Below are 24389 nucleotides of genomic sequence, written 5' to 3'. Positions count from 1 at the left end.
TTCTCTGAACCTAAAACTGCTCTAAAAAAAATAAAGTCTATTGAAGAGAGAGAGATCAAGATGGTAGAGTAGGAGAACAGTGGAACTTGCCTCCCCACACAAACACATCAAAAATACATCTGCATGTGGAATAATTCTCACTGAAAACTAACTGGAGACTGGCAGAAAGACCTTTATACAACCAAGGCTGTAAGAAAGATCCACGTGGAATCAGGCAGGAAGGGAAGAAAAGTGATCAGGTTGGGACCTATGCCCCTGGGAGGGGACTCAGAAGAGGAGGGGGATTTCATGGGTGGAGAACCTCCCTGGGGAGTGAGTGGTTTGAGCCACATATTGGGAGCCCCAGCCCTGGGGTCCAACACCAGGAAGACAAGTCCCCTTAGCTGGTTGGAGGGCTGGTGGGACTAACAGGAGGGCTGTGGGAAGCCCAAGATGAGCGTACACACCCTTGTTTACTCCCAAAACAGAGTGGGTAGGGTGGATTGAAACTGCATGGAACACTGGCTGGTCTCCCAACTAAATGCAACATGTGATTCTAAACTCGGTGCTCTTGACATAAAGGACATTATTTGTTCATCTGGCAAAACTTGAATAAGGTCTGATAATTAGATGGTGGTAATGCATCAATGCTCATTCCCTGATTTGATGGCTGTATTGTGGTCATGTAGGCGAATGTCCTTTTTTGTAGGAAACACAGTTTCAAAGGTGGTAGGGGATGCAGCTAGCAACTTACTCTCAAATGGTTCAGAGAAAAAAGACCTCTGTACTATACTTGCAAACTGTCTATAAACTTGAGATAGTTTTTTAAAAAAACATTAAATGCACAAAAACTATCATATTTTTAATTTCCAGGGCACTTTCTCTTTCTGATCCTTTTTATGACATCTTGAGCTTATTTCATGGATATAATTTTTTTCTTACCATTCTAATTATCTATAATTTAGTCTGTTTTTTTTTCTTTTTCCCCAAACCTCCTTCTGTTTTCAATATTATTTCCTCCAAGTTCCTGTTTTGTGTTTTGATCTCTGTCTTCACACTAGACGCTTTCCCCAAATGCCTAACATTGAACAAATGAAGTACTAAAAGCCAACTGGAAGCTCTGCATGTGTGGCTTCTCAACTGGGAGGCTTCCACTGCATGGTGACTGGGTGGGAACACAGCTATTTCATTGGGAGACCTCCGAATGTCAGTATATGTAGGTCTTTTCTTTGGACTCCAGAAAAGAGTCTTATAATCTCCTGTAAGGGGGTGTAGAGATGTAACACCAGAGATGTAATCACCGTCTGAAAGAAGAGTAGAGGAAGGGGTGAGGGGAAGGATCTCACTTTAATATATAGGATTTCCCCTTATCCTCCTGCATTTACTTTGCTGCCTCATCCCTTGGTATCTGTTATGTCTAATGTCCCCAAGTGTTGATCCTCTTAAGTTTCATTTTCCAAGAAAAACCTGTGGTCTCCCAAGGACATGGGAGAGGAGCAGTCTTCTCACTGTAAAAGTTGGACCGCTCCAAGAATTTTTTTTTTCTTAATTTACTCATTTGGTTGCACTAGATCTTAGTTGCAGCAGGCAGGCTCCTTAGTTGCAGCTTGCAGGCTTCTTAGTGGTGGCTCGCCGGCTCCTTAGTTGCAGCACGTGGGTTCCTTAGTTGCGGCATGCGAACTCTTAGTTGCAGCATGCATGCAGGATCTAGTTCCCTGAACAGGGATTGAACCCAGGCCCCCTGCATTGGGAGCACAGAGTCTTATCCACTGTGCCACCAGGGAAGTTCCCTCTCTGAGGATTTAAATCTTATGTCAGGATTCTTTACCTGCCTTAGAGAAGCATGCAACTCTTATTCAAAATAGAAGTCACTAAATATCATATATATACCGTTGACCCTTGAACAACATGGGTTTGAACTGCATGGGTCGATCTATATGTGGATTTTTTCCATAGTAAATATTACAGTACTACATGATGCACAGCTGGTTGAATCTATGGATGCAGAACCTCGGATATGGAAGAACCACGTATATGGAGGGCTGATTATAAGTGATATGCAGATTTTCCACTGCACAGAGTAGTCAGTGCCCCTAACCTGCACGTTGTTCAAGGGTCAATGGTACATCTCAAAGAGGAATATAATTACTTAATTCAATACAGTTTCTTCCTGAGAATCTCTTCTTTTTTATTCTACTGACCAGAGTCCTTTAGACACTGTCTTGAATCTCAGTCTTAAGGGTGTGACTTTTACAGCACTTATCTGATTGTTCCTTGTATATCTCCTTCACTGTTACTTCCTCTTTATACCATATACTACTTACAATGAACATGTGTGCATTCATACATAAAACATTATTGAGCAACTACTATGTACCACGTACTGTCTTAGTCATTACTTTACAATGACAACTAAGACAATGTCTTTGACCTAAAGGTGCCCAATGTTTCATAGAAGATGGATGAGTAAACTTAAAATATGAAACACTGTGGTATGTACTAAATGATATATGCACTGGGTACTACGGAGCCAAAGAAGAAGTAAATCCAAATCAGACTGAGGCAGCAGTATATTATTTGGGGTAGGGTGGGCTACTGTAACAAATACTCCAATAATTATTATTTATTATTACTGATAGTCTTTGCAGTGGGTTGAAAACTTCCTAAAGAGGAGATGCCTGAAGAATAAGATTTTGCCAGATGAAGGCAGACAAAGGCACTCGCTCTCACACTCACATGTGAGAAAGCTAGGGGATGAGAAATACCTTGCCAACTGCAAGCCCAGAAGTTCTGGTGAGGAAGGTACTACGGCTAAGTGCTTAGGAACTCAGTCTCTTGCCACACACTGTAAGACCCAGGCCTCTATCCTCGAAGCTTACGTGGAAAATCAGAGAACTCAGCAGAGCATGCAACACTCCATGAGTGAATGGCATAATCAGTTTCTGAAACCAATCTCACTCACACACCCTCCCCTCCCACCACCATTTTCTACCCCTTAAATAATCATAATACTTGAAAGAAAGCAAAGAAGATTCCTAGTCAGGAAAAAGTCAATGATTAAGGAGTCTTGCTCTATAAGAATTAATAAAATACTTCTAATTTTCTGCTGGAAATGACTGCTCATCACAACTAGTCTAAACATACAAAATAAAATAATATAATTGAATCTGTATTTCTGATTCCTCACTCTAAAATAAGATTTCACTGCTTAGCTCTTGCGTGATTGACTAAGAAATATTAATGACATTAATTGGGTAAATATACCACTATTTTCTCCTAACAATATTGCTCAAGTCCATGTTCTTTTTCATGCTGAAATTACCTTTCTATGCTCAAGGTAGAAGCTGACTCTAAAAGGGAGAAGCCAAGTACTAGTAGAGAAATTAGCATTTTGACATAAGTCAACAGGAATTTTAAAATATCCTTTTTTTCCGGACTTAAGTCAAATCTTTTTTTAAAAAAACAATATTCCTGATTTAATAAGGAACAATGTTATAAATGAAGCAAGCAGCATATATATACGTGAGCATTATTTTCTATAGATCTGTTTTCTCAAGTTCAATCTCTCTTAAGAGAAACAAGATCATTGGTTTTCTTACCTTTTTTCCCTTACACACGTGATAAGGAACAGACTTCTCTGTGCTTACTCATGATGCTTGCTGCACCACCAGCCAGTCCTGCTGTTTCAGTATGCTCTGTTTGATGCTAAAGAAAAAACACATTGCTCATTACATTTCCTAAAGCAATAAGCCCTGATGTTCTTCATATCAACCTATCATAGCCAGACAAATAAAAGCTATGGGACTTAAACAATAAATTACAATTATACCTTCAGATTCAAAGACCTGGCCAGCATGGAATGCAGTAGCAAACACATTATATTGTCTAAGAAGGCCCAAATTTAAACATTTCAATGAACAGTTAAGAATTTCTGCACACTTCTTATTTTCAATGAGTAATACAAAGTGAAAGATCAAAGGCAGAGGCATTTTCTATCCAAAGACTCTGTTAATTCATAAAAATACTACTTATTTATATTTCAATAGGCCCTCCAAGAATCCAAAGCTAACAAAATTGCTGCTTCACAAGAATGGCCTCTGTTAGTGTGATTTTTTTTTTCTACACATACAGAATTCTTAAATTGAGATTCAAAAGATTCCTGCTGGGACTTTTTATTGCCAAACAACTGTTTTTCCTCCAAATGGAGTCCCTTATGATTTCAGCCCTCCTCCACTGCTTAGAAGCAATGGATTAGCAGTTGAAACTAATCAGAATAAAACTAAGTATCTCATATTATCTGTATAAAGTATCTAACCTACAATCACAGCATTTTCAAAACAGGAGAGTATCTCAGACATGATCTAATAAACATCACTTAATTTTTTTTTAAAGATTTGGTTTTTGATGTGGACCATTTTTAAAGTCTTTATTGAATTTGTTACAATATTGCTTCTGCTTAATGTTTCAGTTTTTTTTGGCCTGGGATCTTAGCTCCCCAACCAGGGATTGAAACTGCACCACCTGCATTGGAAGGCAAAGTCCTAACCACTGGACCACCAGGGAAATCCAAACATCACTTAATTTTAAAGATAAACTGAGGCACTAAAAAAATATGTTTCCTGACATTATTACAAATGTAATTCTATCTGATGTGAAAATGATGTGCTTATTAAAATAATAAGCAAGTATTCTAAAAGGCTGGAAATTCAAGTTTTCAGAGAACAATAAAAAATATGGAATGGAACTCACTGATGAAAGATTTTCCTGTCTTGAGAACCTGAAAAAATATGTACATGCTATACACTCTAAAGGAGAAGTGCTGTTGATGCTAAGAAACAGACTTAACATCTATCAAATAAAGGACTAAATCATATCAGAAGTATGAAAGGGCTGTATGGGATAGAAATTCCAAGGTCAAAATGAGAATGAGGTCAAAGTAATACCTCTCATATCTAGCCAATTAAAGAGTTTTATAAACAAATAAAATAAACCCTATAAATTCAAATTCAAATTCTGAGTATGTGTGTCTATTTTAACGTGTGAGGCAAGTCCAATATTATGTAACTGTCTCAAAAATCATAGGTCTTCCTTCCGGAATTAGATCCCTTTGACCTTCTAGCCTCAGCTGGGAAAGTCTCAAACCTGGTTAACTCCAACTGTCTACCTACTCCATACATTCCCCTAAGCAGCTTAAATGTGGCTAAAGGAGAATCATAAAAGACGGTGACTCCTCTCAACTTCACATTTATGACTTCACACTACATTTTCCTTAGTTAATCTACTTTCAACCCTGTACCTCATCTTCACCTTCTGATATGCCTGGAACCCCTCAATTCAAAGCTTTCATAATCCATTTCTACCAGAAAATAACCCTCTAGTCTCCTGCAGGACAATGAAGAAAGTCACTTGACGACAAAAGATAAGGTAGAATACCTGCAAAATTAAACCACTCGTAGCAAACAATCTGTGTTTTCAACACCCCACCTCAACTAAGACTTTAGAGATCCCTGGAGCCTCCACATCACAAGACTCTCTAAGGTCCTGTGGGGGGTAAAGACTTCCTTCTCATCACGTCTCCCTCTGCAGGCAAGCACTTTACAGCTTCTTTGTTCTAAAACCTTTCTTTACTTTTTCCTTTTATAGCTTATTTTTAAATTTTTTTAATTAAAAAAGTTATACAATTTTTAAAACTTACTTTCCATTTACAGTTATTACAAACTATCGGCTGTATTCCCTACGTTGTACAATACATCCTTGAGCCTACCTTACATCCAACAGTATGTACCTCCCACTCCCTGACCCCTATAGTTCCCCTGTCTCTCTCTCCACTGGTAACCACAAGTTTGTTCTCTATATCTGGGAATCTGCTTCTTTTTCGTTATATTTGCTAGTTTGCTGTATTTCTGAGATTCCACATATAAGTGATATCATATAATATCTGTATTTCTCTGTCTGACTTATTTCACTTAGCATAACGCCCTCCAAGTCCATCCACGTTGCTGTAAATGGCAAAATTTCATTCTCTTTAATGGCTGAGTAGTGTAGTATTTCATTGTATGTCTATACCACATCTTCTTTATGCATTCATCTATTGCTGGACACTTAGGTTGCTTCCATACCTTGGCAATTATAAATAACACTGCTGTGAACACTGAGGAGCATGTATCTTTTCAAATTAGTGTTTTTGGCTTTTTCAGATATATAACTAGGAGAAGTGCTGAGTCATACGGAAGTTTTATTTTTAGTTCTTTGAGAAATCTCCATGCTGTTTTCCACAGTGGCTGCACCAATTTACATTCCCACCAACAGTGTAGGAGGGTTCCTTTTTCTCTACACCCTCTCCAACACATATTATTTGTGTTCTTTGCAATGATAGCCATTCTGACAAGTGTGAGGTGGTATCACATTATGGTTTCAATTTGCATTTCTCTGATGATTAGTGATGCTGAGAATCTTTTCATGTGCCTGTTGGCCATCTGTATTTCCACTTTGGAAAATGTCTATTCAATTCTTCTGCCCATTTTTTAATCAGGTTGTTTGTCTTTCTTCTGTTGAGTTGTATGAGCTGTTTATATTTCTCCCATTCAGTAGGCTGTCTTTTCATTTTGTTGGTGGTTTCCTTTGCTGTGCCAAAGCTTTTAAGTTTAATTAGATCCCATTTGTTTACTTTTGTTTCCTTTACTTGAGGAGACATCCAAAAAAAATATTGCTGTGATTTATGTCCAAAGAGTGCTCTGCCTATGTTTTTCTCTAGGAGTTATATAGTAACCAGTCTTGCATTTAGGTCTTTAATCCATTTTAAGTTTATTTTTGTATATGGTGTTAGTGAATGTTCTAATTTCATTATTTTACATGTAGCTGTCCAGTATTCCCAGCACCATTTATTGAAGAGACTGCCTTTTCCACTGTACATTCTTGCCTCCTCTGTCATAGATTAACTGACCATAACTGCATGGGTTTATTTCTGGGCTATCCACCTTGTTCCACTGATCTATAGGTCTGTTTTTGTGCCAGTACCTACTGTTTTGATTACTGTAGCTTTGTAGTATATAGTCTGAAGTCAGGGAGGCTGATTCCTCCAGCTTCATTCTTCTTTCTCAAGATTGTTTGACTATTTCAAGAAGTATTCTTTTGTGTTTCCATACAAATTTTAAAATTATTTGTTTTACTTCTGTGAAAAATGCCATTGGTATTTTGATAGGGATTGCACTGAACCTGTAGATTGCCTTGGGTGGTATGATCATTGTAACAATAGATTCTTCCAATCCCAGAACACAATATATCTTTCCATCTGTTTATGCTGTCTTCAATTTCTTTCATCAGCACCGTAATAGTTTTTGGAGTACAGGTCTTTTGCCTCCCTTAGGGAGGTTTATTCCTAGGTATTTTATTCTCTTTGATGTGATAATAAATGGGATTGTTTCCTTAATTTTTCTTTCTGCTATTTCGCTGTTAGTGTATAGAAATGCATCAGATTTCTGTGTATTAATTTAGCATCCTGCAACTTTACTGAATTCGTTCATCAACTCTAGTAGTTTTCTGGTGGTGTTTTTAGGATTTTCTATGTATAGTATCATGTCATCTGAAAACAGTGGCAGTTTTATGTCTTTCTTTCCATTTTCTATTCCTTTTACTTCTTTTTCTTCTCTGATTGCTGTGGGTAGGACTTCCAAAACTATGTTGAATAAGAGTGGTGAGACTGGGCATCCTCATCTTGTTTCTGATCTTAGAGGAAATGCTTTCAGCTTTTCACCATTCAGTATAATGTTAGCTGTGGGTTTGTCATATATTGACTTATTATGTTGAAATATGTTCCCTCTGTGCCTGTTTCTGGAGAGTTTTTATCACAAATGAATGTTGAATTTTATCAAAAGATTTTTCTGTGTCTACTGAAATGATTATATGCTTTTTATTCTTCAATTTGTTAATGTGTTGTATTACACCAATTGATTTTCAGATATTAAAAAATCCTTGCATCACTAGGATGAATCCCACTTGATCATGGTGTATGATCCTTTTAATGTATTGTTGGATTTGGTTTGCCAGCATTTTGTTGAGGATTTTTGCATCTATGTTCATCATAGTGATATTGGCCTGTAATTTTCTTTTTTTCTTATATCTTTGTCTGGTTTTGGTATCAGGGTGATGGTAAACTCACAGAATGAGTTTGCAAGGGTTCCTTCCTCTGCACTTTTTTGGAATAGTTTCAGAAGGAGAGATGCCAATTCTTCTCTAAATGTTTGGTAGAATTCACCTGTGAAGCCATCTGGTTCTGGACTTTTGTTTGTTGGGAGTTTTAAAATTACTGATCCAATTTCAGTACTGGCAATTGGTCTGTTCATATTTTCTATTTCTTCCTGGTTCAGCCTTGGGAGATTGTACCTTTCTAAGAATTTGTCCATTTCTTCTAGGTTGTCCACTTTATTGGCATATAGTTGTTCATAGTAGTCTTTTATGATCCTTTGTATTTCTGTAGTGTCGGTTGTAACTTCTCCTTTTTCATTTCTGATTTTATTGATTTGGGCCCTCTCCCTTTTTTTTTCTTGCTGCGTCTGGCTAAAGGTTTATCAATTTGTTTATCTTTTCAAAGAACCAGCTTTTAGTTTCAGTGATCTTTTCTAGTGTTTTCTTAGTCTCTATTTCATTTATTTCTGTTCTGATCTTGATTTCTTTCATTCTACTAACTTCAGGTTCTGTTTATTCTTCTTTCTCTAGTTGCTTTAGGTGTAATGTTATGTCGTTTATTTGAGATTTTTTTCTTGTTTCCTGAGGTAAGCTTGTGTAACTATAAACTTCCTTCTTAGAACTGCTTTTGCTGCATCCCATAGGTTTTGGATCACTGTGTTTTCATCTGTCCCTAGGTATTTTTTGATTTTCTCTTTGATTTCTTCAGTGATCCACTGGTTGTTTAGTAGCATATTGTTCAGCCGCCATGTGTTTGTGTTTTTTACAGTTTTTTTCTTGTAGTTGATTTCTAGTCTCAGAGCACTCTTGTCAGAAGAGGTGCTTGATATGATTTCAATTTCCTTAAATTGACCAAGGTTTATTTTATGGCCTGGCATGTGATCTATCCTGCAGAATGTTCCATGTGCACTTGAAAAGAATGTGTATTCTGCTGCTTTCAGATGGAATCCTCTATACATATCAATTAAGTCCATTTGGTTTAATGTGTCATTTTAAGGCCTGTGTTTCCCTACTGATTTTCTGTCTGGATGATCTATCAACTGATGTAAGTGGGATCTTAAAGTTCCCCACTATTATTGTGTCACTGTCAATTTCCCCTTTTATGTCTGTTAACATTTGCCTTATATATTGAGGTGCTCCCTATGCTGGGTACATATATATTTACAATTGTTATATCTTCTTCTTGGATTGACCCCTTGATCATTATGAAGTGTCCTTCTTTGTCTCTTGTAATAGTCTTCAGTTTAAAGTCTCTTTTGTCTGATGTAAGTATTGCTACTCCAGCTTTCTTCTGATTTCCATTGGCATGGAACACCTTTTTCCATCCCCTCACTTTCAGTCTGTATGGGGCTCTTGATCTGAAAGGAGTCTCTTGTAGGCAGCATATATGAGTCCTGTTTTTGTATCCATTCAGCCAGCCTATGTATTTTGGTTGGAGCATTTAGTCCATTTATATTTAAGGTAATTATCAATATGTACGTTCTTGTTGCCATTTTGTTGTTTTGGATTCGTTTTTTGATTTATTCACTTTCTTCTTCTCTTGTGATTTGATAACTATCTTTAGTGTTATGTTTGAATTCCTTTTTCTTTTTTTTGTATCTATTATAGATTTTTGGTTTACAGTTACCATGAGGTTTTTGTATAGCAGTCTATATATACATGCTTGTTTTAAGTTGCTGATCTCTTAATTTCAAATGCACTGTAAAAACTGCATTTGTATTTTCCTCCCTTCACAATTACTGTTTTTGATATCATGGTTTACATCTAATTGATTTGTGTATACCTTAACTGCTTACTGAGGATATACATGATTTTACTACTTTTGCTTTTAACCTCCTGACTAGCTTTGTATGTGGATGATATACTACCTTTACTGTATGTTTGCCTTTGCTGGTAAGTTTTTTCATTTTGTAATTTTCTTGTTTTTAATTATATCCTTTTCTTTTTTGCCTAGAGAAGTTTCTTTAACATTTGTTGTAAAGCTGGTTTGGTGGTGCTGAACTCTTTTAGCTTTCGCTTGTCTGTAAAGCCTTTGATCTCTCTGGGTAGAGTATTATTGATTTTAAGCTTTTCCATTTCATCACTTTGAATATATTGTGCCACTCCCCTCTGGCCTACAGAGTTTCTGCTGAAACTGATAGCCTTATTGGGAGTCCCCTCGTATGTTATTTGTTGCTTTTCTCTTGCTGCTTTTAATATTCTCTCTTTATCTTTGTCATTTTAATTACAATGTGTCTTGGTGTGTTCCTCTTTGGGTTCATCCTGTATGGGACCCTGTGCTTCTTGGACTTGGGTGACTGTTTCCTTTCCCAGGTTAGGGAAGTTTTCAACTACTATGTTTTCAGATATGTTCTCAGGCCTTTTCTCTCTCTCTTCTCCTTCTGGGATCCTTATAATGCAAATATTAGTGCACTGACTTTTGGCATCATGGAATTGCTTTTTTGGAAGGAACAAAAGAAATTCAGTAAATGGATAGATATACAACATAAAATACAGTATAAAATGCCTTAAATACAGTTCAAGATACATAGAAAAAAAAGAACTCCTTCAATATTCTGCTCAATGTCACCTCCCAATGTGAAATTAACAATCACTATGTTCTCTATGTTCTCACAGTACATTTATATCAACAACACTTTTCACATTACATGGTAGCTTCTCCCTTTATAAATCTGTTGCACGCCGCTAAATACACCACGCAAGGCAGGAAACCCTTTTTATTCATCCCTTTATCCCAATACCTCAGCACAGTGCTTGTCATATAGTAGGTATTAAAAATACGTGGGATGATTTCATTAAGTATAGCATATAACACACTCCCATGGCAAGGATTCCAAATAAATAGCTTCTAATTTTATCCCCCTCCTTTTATTTCTACTACATCTGCCTTAGTTTAGGCCCTCATTAGTTATCTCCCAGATTGGTTCAATATAGTTTCCAAACTAATGTCACTGTCTCCTTTGGTCTAGAAAATATATCCTTTCGTAGGCTTACCAAAATAGCTTTCTAAAAGAAAATCAGATCATGTTATTCTTCTGCTTAAAAATCCTTAAATAGCTCCCCATCTCACCTATTTAATGGACATATCTCTGGAGGTCACAATGATGGGTCGTCATTTGCTACTACATATACTGCCCAGACTGATTGTGCTTTCCTAGCTAACTAAATGGATCCCCTTCCTCCTTTCCCCCAAGAATGAAGTGTAGTTTTTTAGCATGGCATAGAGATCCCTTCAGAATTTGTTTTCCAACCTGTTCTCCCACTACTTTCTAAAGCTCCAATCATACCAAACTACTAATATTTCTTGCGAGATGCTCTGCCATGCTTCTCTATCATTGCAAGTTCTGTACCTATGTTGAACTACTTTTTATTTGCCTAACTTGCGTTACCAAGGTTCAACTCATTCTCACCTCAACCTCGGAAGCCTTCCTCAATTCTCTACATACTGTTTTAAAAGAGTCATGTTTTATGTTCCTGTCATGCATCTTTCTACTAATGGCAGCAGAGACCAAATGAATTTACATTATGGATAATCCTGTTTGTCTTCCCCATTGGACCGTGAGTTCACTGAGATCAGGGCTATGCCTTCATGCTCTTTAACCCAGGGTATAGCACATAGTGTTCAACAAATGTCTCATGAAGAAGTAAATTGAATGAAACTAATAAAGTTCATACTTAAGTAATCAACCTCATGATGAAGATTTCTTCTTCCCTAAGAAATAAATATTTGTGAATGTGTGTGTGTTGTAGGAGAGAAGGACAGTAAGCAAATACAAGAGAGAAACAAAAAACAGAAATTTTCTAGTAGGAGAGAGAAAAAGTGACAAGGATTTAAATAATTGGGAAATGTTATCATTATTATTCAAATACAGGCCCTTTAAAATAATAATTACCCTTCTGGAGATTTATCTTAAGGAAACAATTAGATAAATACAAAAGATGTAAAACAAGTTAACTGTTAGATTGATGTTTAAAACAGTAAATAGTGAGAAAAATCTAAATGTCAAACGGAAGTATCAATTTACAAAATGGTACAAATGTAAGACTCCATATTTGCGGAAAGACTTAAAAGTCTTTAAAAATATATACACTAGAATATAATAGAGTCTCAATAATGTTTGGGTGGTTTACATTTTAGTCAAGCTTATCTATAATACTAATTTTTCTTAGGATGAATGTATATTATTTGTTAATAAAAGAAAAGAGAATTGAGCATCCATGAATTTCAATTAATAAAAACCCAAGCTACTTAAATTTTTACTTTCAAATATGAAAACTGAAAAAGGAAGGAAATAGGAAAGACAAGTATTTTAAAAGATTATCTCCCTGGGGTGTAAAAAGACAATTAAAATTTTAATTATAATATGGGGAAAGTGAAAGAAGAATCATCTAAAATTAAGAAACTAAGATATTCTTAAAAAATAAACCTATAAGGAAAAATGACAAGAATAAAGATGATATTTAAAATACAAGCAATTTATAGGAATCTCTGATGTGGGCTTGTTTACAACAGAAGACATTTATTAAGGTAATAATTTCCAAAATCCTGGCCACAGGTTTAAAAAAAGAAAAAGAATAAACTAGAAAATATTCTCAGTTAAATAATGTTTCTGGTCTTGTGTCTAATTAATACTATTCACCACAGAACAAATTCAGTATCTGATTAGTAAACAAACTTCTTAATAGCATTTCCACCAAGAAGTATGACAAAGAGTTAAACTCAATATATACAAAATTGCTTCAAAATCCCAAAGTCCTCTTTCTTGGTTTCCTATCCTAGTCTGGGCAGGGTTCTCAAGGTAGGTAAGGCAGATTATATTTCCAAAGATGAGGAATTCCCTGGTGGTCCAGTGGTTAAGACTCCACGCTTTCACTGCCAAGGGCCTGTGTTCGATCCCTGGTCAGGGAACTGAGATCCCACAAGCCATGTAGCACAGCCAAACGAACAAACAAAAACCCCCAAGATGTCTGCTGCAGTACCTCCCATCCCACATGATCTTCTTACAAGAGTGGTAAACTCTATGTCCCCTTCCTCTAAAGCTGGGCAAAACTTCACGACTACTTCAACTAATAGAGCAAAACAGGAGGGACACAACTTCTAAAACTAGGTCATAAAAGGTAATAGAGTTTCTGCCTGTTTCTCTTGGGACACTCACTCTTTGAATCCAGTTATCATGCCAGAAAGACCACAGGGAAAGGCTACATGTAGGTGATTTGGCCCATGAACCTTCACATATGTGAATGAGCAAACCTCAAGATGACCCTAGCCCCAGCCACTGTGTGACTACAACTTCATGAAGACCCTAAGAGAGAACCTCTTAGCTAGTCCAGTCAACCCCTAGAACCACAAGAGAGAATTAAATTGTTGTTGTAAGCCACTATGTTTTGGTGTAACTTATTATATAACAATAGATATATGCAACAGTAGGTTAGTAATTTGATACTCTTCAACCCGATCTTATATAAATAGTCTAGAAAAAAGGGTAAGAACCAGAAGATGAACAGGCAAAAAAGAAGAACCCTGATGGCAGCTTCTCCTCTACTGACTTATTTAGCTCCAGTTCCAAATTTACATATCACACTCAATGAAACAGCCTTTGGGCTTCTTAGAGTACAGTTTAGGAAACATCTCATTATTCAAACAAGAAGCTAGGTGAGGGAGGGGGTCTTACCTCCTTCTCCAGAAGCTTACCAAAGTTTCCCCCGCAACAACATACAGTATTCTACTAATAAGAAAAGAGTTCCGGTAAATTCATTTTTTCGTCTCATTAACTTCCCCGTGCCAATTTAGTACTCCTTATGGATTGGCACCCTGGGAATTCATCTATCTAGCCAGTTCCTTAATTAGTCTATGTATCATAATCCACCTGGCTCACCAATCCTAAAACTTAAGCGCCATTCTAGATACTTCCTCTCCTTCTCTCCCACCTCTACATTCACTCTAACACCAAGTATTGCCAATCTTCCCTTTTAAATCTCTCATATCCATCCACTACTCTACATTCCCAGGCCATATCCCACACCACTGACATCTTTCTGTTGCCCAGATTTTTGCAAGAAAACTAACTGGTCTCCCTGCCCCCCATTTTGTGTCCATCTAGCCTAGCCTATTCTCTACACAACTAAAAAACACAAATCTGATTATATTGTTTTCATACGTAACACCATTCAATGGTATCCTACTGCCCTTAGGATAAAGTCCATACTTCTATAACATAGCTTTGTTGATTTGGTTTCTGCTTACCTCTCTAGTATGAAACCTTGTCTTTATTCTCAAATTCTTGCTCTATGCACTGATCATCCTGATCAACTAAACTTTCAATTCTCAATATTGCTCATCTCCATTCCTCAAAACAGCCCTTCATGCTGATAGACACTACAATATGGATGAACCTTGAAAACATTATGCTAAGTGAAAGAAGCCAGTCACAAAAGACCACATATTGTATGGTTCTGTTTATATGAAACGTCCAGAATAGGCAAATCCTTAGAGACAGAAAGTAGATTAGTGGTTGCCAAGGGCCAGGGAGAGGAGGGAATAGGGAGTGAGTGCTAATGGATATGGTGTTTCTTTCTGGGGTGATGAAAATGTTCTGGAATTAGGCAGTGGTGATGGTTGCACAACTCTGTGAATATACTTGAATACCACTGAATGTGTACTTTAAAAGAGACAATTTTATGATATGTGAATTATATCTCAATAAAACTATTGGGGAAAAAACAGGCCTTCACATTATTATGTAGACCTGGAATATTCTGCCCCCACCACTATTACTCGACTAATTCTTGCTTATCCTCCTTATCCGACCCTATACATCACATCTTCCTTGAAGCCCTTCTATTCTAGGTCTAGGACAGGTGCTCCTTCTTTCCATATATCTTTCATTTCCTCTATCACAGTACTTACCAGCTGAATTATAATTTTTTTTAACTGTTTGTCTCCTCTTTCCAGGCTCATACTGATGTTTTCCAGAAAAGAGACTACTTCTGACTTATTGATCACTATATCCCGTGTGTGTGTGTGTGTGTGTGTGTGCACGCGTATGGCACAATGCTTGGCACAGAGTAAGTGCTCACTAACCACTTGTGATACAAAGTAAAATAACTAAAAGACTAACTTTCAAAGTACTTCCACCTGCAAAATTTTTCCATAGGAAGGATCCCAAGAGCTGTGTTGAGACTGCTAAGGCTCTAATATACTTACTATTTCAAAGTTTATTAATGCCAACATAAAATTATTAGTTTGCATATTGAAGTTCAAACTTAAACTATGTTTTACCAGGGTTTTCTATTCTAATCACAACTTCAAACAGCTTCTATTAGTTTGATGACTCACCTTTAAAGAAAAAAAAAAGGTGTGATTCAAGGGTATCTGTAAATACAATGGAATATCTAGAAAAACTGGGATTAGAATTTCAAATCAACAATTACCAATATGTAACAGACTTGCTTCTCTGATGTTTAATTCAAATGAACATTTTTATGAGCATCAGTGGAGTTTGGTGAAAACACTAGCACAGGACCCTGGCAAATCCAAGTTTGAATTCATGCTCTAGCATTTAACAGCTGTTGCTGCTTTGAGGAGGTTAATTAAATAAACCTTTCTGAGTCTCAGTTTCTTTATACTTTGTATGAACACTATACTTCCCAGGATAGTTTTAATAATGAAGAATGTATTTATATAAAGTGCCTTCCTTAGGTCTCATATTTAAGTGCTCAATAAGTGGTAGCCATTACTATTCATCATCAAAAAGCAATTTGTGTGAAAGAATTACAAAAGAAAAGCAGAATGTGATTTGAACCATAAAGCCAACCACAGGACTGGTTTGTTTATACAATTAATAATCCATCAGGGCCACTGGTTTTAAGTAATCAATTCAAGTTTGAACAATGAAATGAAACACAGGAACAAAAAAGTAACCTGACTGTTCAACTTTCTGAAGAGGCGAAATATATCTGATCCTATAAAGCATGCTTTGAATACAAACAACCTCACTCACAGTGGCAGAAAAAAGAAATGAGATAATCTTTGAAAAGAGCTTTATTCCTGCAGATCAAGACCAAAGTACATTAAGAAAGCAAGATGTGGGAAGCTGACATTATTGCTACACCACATTCACAGAGGGTTTCAATTTCCAGGATATCAATCTGGCATCTTTCACAAACACTGAATTCTCAGTCAAGAGCTATTAGTACCAGGTAGTTGCTTTCTCCTAGTACACACTGAAGAAAAGCAGAGTTGAACAAATATTGGGAAAAGTGATAACAGATGTATCAAATATATGTATGCACTGAAACCTTTAGAACAGCAACTGATTCTGAGATTGGCACTAAAACAAATAACATGCGTAATTCTCAAGTCTAGAGTAATAAGACTCAAGACATAAAAACAAATTTGTGTATATATGGAATACTATTCAGATATACAACATTCCTAAAGTAGCAAATAGATTGTTTGTCCATGACTGGAACCACTAATTAACACTATATTAGCCCAAGTCCTTATCTTTAATTTTTAGGTAGTAGATATCTATTGGATTATTTTTGCCAACAGAATTCTAGGATTGCCTGCCTCTTGCTCCATACACACACATAAATTTTTATTGCAAAATAAAACCATATTCTGGGGAACCAATCAACTTAACCAGTTTATTACCTAGTATCCTTATAACACTCCCCTTTTCCTTAAGTAAGCTCCAACTGGTTGCTTTAACTAGCAACAATAATCTTAACAAACATATCCCAACAGAATGATATAAATTGAGACTAATGACATGAAAATCAGAGTTTCAACCTTAATCACATACCTAAAATTTCAAAGATCAGACACTAGCTCAGATATTCTATGATCTACAGTAGATAATAAACAAGAGATAAATTCATTGGGGGGAGGGTCTTATTTTTCAGATCACTTTAGGTAGCAGATTCATCGGGAGATATAATTTGTACAGCACAAATTGTATGTACCAAAAGTAATAACAAGAGTTTGTGTAAAGCAGGGTTATGACTCACCATTAATCTAGTCACTACAAGTGATATATTGGTACAAACTACCAACTAATGAAAAACTAGCCAAAAATAAAATTGTGTACCTTAACACCTGCAGTAAAAATAGATATTGTGCTTGCTCCTGTCTTGACAACTTGGGGAGGTGGGGGGTGGGGGGTATTTAGAGCACTGCATCTTACTTTTACCAATGTCAAATTTAAGAAGAGCAAAACCTGAACTGTATCAGCCAAAGCTTGGGATAACTGAGTTGGATGAAACAAGTCCATGCTCAAATTACTTGTACTATGAACACTACAATGTTATTTATTAATAACAATCCAAAGAAAATCTCTAACTATAGGTGCTCTCACAGTTTTATCTTTGGCTCCCTTTTCTTCTAAAGTCTTCAACTACCATTTCCATGTGAATGACTCTCAGATTTCTCTAACCCTCACCTCTCACTCAAATTCCAGGGCCACAGCTTAACCTACCTGATATACAATACTTCTCCATTTGGATATTCCACTATACCTCGAATTTGAGACAGTTAACCCTTCACACTCGAGAGAACTATTTTCTGTTGGGTTTTTTTTTGGGGGGGGGGGCCCACACTGTGTGGCATGCAGGATCTTAGTTCCCCGACCAGGGAGCAAACCTGTGTCCCCTGCATTAGGAGCACAGAGTCTTGACCACTGGACTGCCAGGGAAGTCCCAAGAGGACTATTTTCTCAAAAGAGTTGTCTACTCTCAATGTCTCCCCTTCACCTCCCATGCATGCCCCACTCTTTTCTGGCTTCTTTCCCCATCTTAGCAACATTCAGTTATGGTAGATCACATCCTCCTTCTTTATGAAACTATTCTTCCATGACTTACTTATGTGACACTAAAATTTCTGATTTTCTCCTACTTCTTTGGCTTAACCCTCTCACTTTCATCCCTGACTCCTTCACCCTTACCTGATCTTTTTTTTTTTTTAATTTATTTTGGTTGCTCTGCATCTTCATTATGGCTCATGGGCTCTCTAGTTGCGACGCACAGGCTCTAGAGCTCGAGGGCTCAGTAGTTGCAGCGTGTGGGCTTAGTTGCGGTATGTGGGATCTTAGTTCCCCAACCTGGGATCAAACCCAGGCCCCCTGCATTGGGAGCATGGAGTCTTAACCACTGGACCACCAGGGAAGTCCCTAGCCAATCTTAAATGTTGAAATTCCTCAAAGTTCTATACTCAGTTCTCTTCTTTCTTGATTTATATTATTTTCCAAGGGAATTCTATCTACTACCATTGCCTCAAACACTACCTGTTAACAAGTCCTAATTTCCTTTTCTCTACTTCAGACCTCTTTTCTGGGTTCTAAACCTATATATATACACAAGTGCCTATTTAATGTCTCTGTGTCTCAAAGACATCTCAAATTCAATATGTACATCCACTCTCACAATAATCAATGCCATTTCTTCTCTGTTCCCTATATCATTAACTATCCAGATGCTCATGATATAGTCATTCTCTATCCCTCCCTCTCCATAATGGTCATCATCAACATTCAGTCATGTCCTAAAATTGATAAAAATCCATTTTCTCTGTCTACAACCACGACTTTGGTCCAAGCCACTATTATACCATATCTGGATTACAGAAATAATCTCTTCAATGATCTCCTCATAGTACTTTTGTCATCTCCCCCAGTCCATTTTCACTCAGCAGTTAAAGTAACCTTCAAAAAGAACTAATTAGGGGTTAATGAAGAAATCAAAAGAGAACTTTAAAAATACTTTAAGACAAATGAAAATGGCAATAAAACATATCAAAATTTATGGGATGCAGCAAAAACAGTTCTAAGAGGGAAGTTCATAGCAATAAATGCCTACCTCAAGAAATAAGAAAAATCTCAAATAAACAACTTAACTTTACACCTAAAGGAACTAGAAAATGAAGAACAGACATAGCCCATAGTTAGTAAAAGGAAGGAAATAACAAAGATCAGAGTGAAAATAAGTGAAATATACACTAAAAGACAATAGAAAAGATCAATGAAACTAAAGCTGGGTCTTTGAAAAGATAAACAGAATTGACAAACCTTAAGCTGCACTCACCAAGAAAAAAAGAAGACTCAAATAAATAGAATCAGAAATGAAAGAGGAGACATCACAACATACCACAGAAATAGAAAGGATCAAAAGAGTCTACTATAAACAATTATACACCAACAAATCAGACAACCTAGAAAAAATGGACGAATTCCTAGAAATATACAACCTTACAAGACTAAATCATGAAGAAATAGAAAATCCAAATGGGCTGATTACTAGTAAGAAGATTAAATCAGTAATGAAAAACCTCCCAACAAAAGTCCAGTGTCAGCCACATTTAAAGAAGGATACCAATCCTTCTCAAACTCTGAAAAAATAGAAGAGGGAACATTTCCAAATGCATTTTATGAGACCAGCATTACCCTGATACCAAAACCAGACCACACACCAGAAGAAAAGAAAATTATAGACCAACATCCCTGATAAACACAAATGCAAAAATCCTCAACAAAATATTAGCAAACCAAATTCAACAATACATTAAAACGATCATACACTATGATTAAGTTGGATTTATTCCAGGAATGCAAGGATGATTCAACAACTGCAAATCAGTGTGATGTACCATGTTAGCAAAACGAAGGATAAAAATCATATGATCATCTCAATAGATGCAGAAAAGCATCTGACAAAATTCAACACCCATTCATAATAAAAATTCTCAGAAAAGTGGGTATAGAGGGAAAGTATCTCAACATAATAAAGGCCACATATAACAAGTACATAGCTAATATCGTACTCAATGCTGAAAAACTGAAAGCTTTTCCTTTAAGATCAGAACAAGACGAAGATGTCCACTCTCATCACTTTTATTCAACGCAGTATTGGAAAGCCTAGCCAGAGCAATCAGGCAATAAAAAGTAATGAAAGGCATCCAAATTGGAAAGGAAGAAGTAAAACTGTCACTGTTTGCAGATGGCATGACATTATATATAGGAAACCCTAAAGACTTCACCAAAAACTGTACTGCATATTTGAAAGTTGTTAAGACAGCAGATCTTAAAAGTCCTTAATCAAAACGAAAAAATTTTTTCTAACTATACATGGTGATGGATGTTAACTAGACTTATTGTGGTGATCATTCCACACTAGTATATACAAATATCAAATAATTATGCTGTATACCTGAAACTAATAGAATGTTATATGTCAATAATACCTCAATTTTAAAAATTTAATCAAGTGATTCTTCAACTTGAAACTCTTCAATTGCTTTCCATTGCACTTAAAATAATATCAAAACTCGTTACTCTGACCTTGTAAGGTCCTGCAAAATTTAACCCCTGCCTAACTCTCCAGCTTATTCTTTTGCCACTTTCCCTTCCATTTACTTCTCTCCATCCACAATGACATCTTCCCATTCCTCAAGAGTATCATGTTCTTTCCACCTCTGGTTCTTTCTCGATGCTGACCCCTCTCCTTGCATTGTTGTTTCCCACTCATTTCTTATGACTCTCTCCTCCTGGCTAATACAAACTCACTCAACCTTCAGGGGACTGAACTGAATTAAATTGATTAAATCTCAATTCCACAAGGAAGACCTCCTTTGACCTCTCAGACTAGGCTTCCTGCATAATTCTCTTGTAACCCTAAAATTATTTTTGTAACATTGTGAAATATCAGCTATATGAGGACAGGTTCCATGACTATTTTGTTCACCAAAGAACTGACAGCATTTAACATAGCACATAGCAGGCTGTAAATAAATATTTGTTCTATGAATATATGCTGCGATTTTGTAAATTCACAAATTATTAAATATAACTACAACATTTAACTTCTCCTAGTAAATGCTGTACAATTATTAGTCAATCCTCCCAGGCTTCATTGATGTTTATGATGACCTTCAATTTACCCATTAATAACTTTCTGATCTTTACTCTCTTGATTTCTCTAGCATTTCCATCAAGACTCCTTAAAAGAACTACTGTAAATTTTGCACTTCAACATCTAGCACACTCAAAATATGGTGGTAGAACACTCACAGGCTGAGAGCTTTTGCAACATGGTGTATGGTAAGGTTCAGTGGCCAACAGTGTGTAGTACTATCTGCCAAGCTAGAGCTCAATGACTGAGAGTGTATGTGAGCATCTAGAATGCGGACAAATGTAAGAATACACTAAAATAGATTGTTTCATATATCCTTGAATGTCATTGTATTTGACAAAAACTTCCATAAAATAGTTAATAAATCACACTCTGTATGCCTATTTATTTTAGAGGGGAGAATAATAATAATATTATTTATTGTCCACTTACTACGTACCAGACTTCATTCCAAGGGCTTTAGAGATATTAAACCCTTAATTCTCTTAAGAACCCTAAATAGTAGGTATAGAATTAAGTCCTCCAGAATGTACATATGCAAGAAGGTAGAGATTTTGTCTTAATCCTCCTTGTTTTATCACTGGCATCCAGAATAGTGTCTGGCATACAGTAGGCACTCAAATATTTGTTGGATGAATAATAAGGAAATAGAGGCAAAAAGAAGGTAAGTAACTTGTACAAAGTCACACACAGTAGCAAAACCAGGATTTGAACCCAGGCATTCTGGTTTCACATCTCAGACTCTTAACCTCTAGGTATGTATACGTTTGGAAACAACATTCCTCCTTCACTTCTACTCTTTGGCATTCAGAAGTACTTGCAGAAGTATAAAAATGCTCCTATGAGCTATAAATTGTCCTTACTCTTTCTGCTAATAAAAGAAAGAGAAAGAGAAACTCTAGTTTAATAACATCTGAACATTAGACTACAGTATGTCTGAATTTATTAATGCTCCCACTACAGATAACAGTACTGAGAAAAGAGCAGGGGAAGAGATATAAATCAACAGGTTACTATAATGGACTTTTTAAACATACACATGCCTACTGTTATAGTATGTTCATACATATGTTATTTAATGTAGCATTATAATCAATCAGCACTACAGAGCAGTGCTGTGTGAATAGATTTGCCACAGTCTTTTTAAATAGCTGAATAGCATTCCATTATATGAATGTATTATCAATACAATTTAACTCTCATCCCTATCAACAGACATCTAGATTCTCTCCATATTTTTATACCTATACACAATATAATGAATATCCTTATAAACATATCTTTACACTTTAATATATAATAAATCCCTAAAAGTGGAATTTAAGACAGAAGTATTATGCATTTTAAATTTTAATAAATGTTGCCAAAATTTCCACCAAACATGCTGTGCTTATTTCTATTTCCTCCAAGAGTATGTAAAATTTCTTTCTATAAGCTCTTGTCATTACTATTATCAATCTTTGCCAATCTCACAGGTAGTAAACGGGACCTGATATTCTAATTTGTATTTTTAATTAGGAGTAAAAGCTGAACATCTATTTATCTTTCATATGCCTACTGGCCTTTCTACAAATTGCCTAAAAATATCCTTTATATATATATATCATGATTAGAATCTTCATTCCAGTTTAATGTTTGTTTGTTTTTTTTCTATATGGAAGTCATCCATTTTTCTGTAATCAAATTCATCAGTCTCCATTATGGCTTTTACATTTCATATCATGCTTAGAAAAGCCTTCCTCCTTCCAATATTATAAAAATATTCACCCATGTTTTCTCTGCTATTTTCATGGTTATTTTTGTTTATTTTACTCTTTCATCATCTAGAATCTGTTTTGGTAGGAAAAGTTCTGTAACTTGCTTTTCTCATTCAGTAGTATATCCTAGATACCTTTCCAGATCAAATACTTCATTTATTTTAACTGTGCATATAGAATTCTGAAATATACCTATATCGTAGTTTTACTTAGTCATTTAATAATTATATAAGGCTATACATTAGTTATATTATTAGTTACTTATAGCACTGATGAACATTTACATTTTCTCTTATTTTTCTGCAAGTACCAAGAATGTGGCCATGTATAACACATGCCTCCTTATATACATTTTTTTAAGATACACATTAAGAAACAGAATTATTGAGTCATTAGTATGTGTTTTTTGATATCAATAAATTACCCTCCAAAAACGATGTGCCTAATACATTTTCTTTCTTTTTTTAATTAATTTATTTATTTTTATTAATTAATTTATTTATCTTTGGCTGCTTTGGGTCTTAGTTGCAGCACGTGGGATCTTTCGTTGCGGCACATGGGCTTCTCTCTAGTTGTGGTGCATGGGCTCAGTAGTTGCAGTGCACAGGCTTAGTTGCCCCGCAGCACGTGGGATCTTAGTTCCCCGACCAGGGATCGAAACTGCATCCCCTGCATTGGAAGGTGGATTCTTAACCACTGAACCACCAGGATAGTCCCCTAAACATTTTCATTTTAAGAATCCATTCAACAAATACTTAAGTGCTTTCTTTGCGGTAGACACTTCTAGAGGCTGAGCATTATGATAACCAATCCAGACAAAGGCACTGCTTTGGTGATTAAGAGTGCAGGCTCTAGAGACAGGTTGCCTGAGTTCAAATTTGGGCTCAATAAGTACTAGATGTCTGACCTTGGACAAGTTACGCTATCCTTGTACCTCAAGTACCTTATCAATAAAACAATAATAATAATAGTACCTACCTCACTAGGACTGTTGTAAAAGACTGTTTTTGCCTGCCACAGAGAAAGTACTCAATAAAGTTTTCTTATCATTATTACTTAAATTTGCTCTTATCAACTTTTATTTTTGCCAATGAGAGGTAAAAACACTATTTCAATATTTAATTAACATTTCTCTCATTACTAGAAAGACTGACATATATTTTTTCCTTTCTTATTTCCTATTCTGTGATCTCCTGTTAAAATACTTTGTCCACTTTTTTCTATTGTGATGTTTTATACTTTTCTGAATGTGATCGCTAAACGTGATGCAAATATTTTCTAGCATGACACCTAAGTTCTGACCCATTAGCTATCGAGTTCTATTTGTGGCCAAGTCACAAGAATACCACTGACTACTATTTTGCTAAGAGAATTTCATATCCTGCTCTCTACTTTAAAAGGTTTCCAATTACTTAGACTTAGGGGAAGGAGGTAAGGAAATACTCTCCAGGTGATGGAAAGTATAAGCTAAATGCATAGGGATAGTTTCTATCTCATCCACTCTTGTCTGCTTAACACGTGCTACAGGGTCTGACATAATAAACTCTGGATGAACAAGTATTGTTT

The 24389-nt window shown here is 36.0% G+C and overlaps 1 protein-coding gene across 2 annotated transcripts in view; it reads right to left on the bottom strand.

Moving 5' to 3' along the window:
* ZFYVE9 (zinc finger FYVE-type containing 9) overlaps nt 1-3674 on the bottom strand; it is a 133797-nt gene extending 130123 nt beyond the window's left edge. For both annotated transcript variants that reach the window (XM_079903931.1, XM_079903930.1), the window contains exon 1: nt 3579-3674. The gene's annotated coding sequence lies outside the window, so the exon portion shown is untranslated. The remainder of the gene's footprint in view (nt 1-3578) is intronic.
* Nucleotides 3675-24389: the final 20715 nt, after the last annotated feature.

This window comes from Stenella coeruleoalba, assembly GCF_951394435.1.
Source record: "Stenella coeruleoalba genome assembly, chromosome: 1".
NCBI classification, from domain to species: domain Eukaryota; kingdom Metazoa; phylum Chordata; class Mammalia; order Artiodactyla; family Delphinidae; genus Stenella; species Stenella coeruleoalba.
This window is presented reverse-complemented; position numbering and strand designations above follow the sequence as displayed.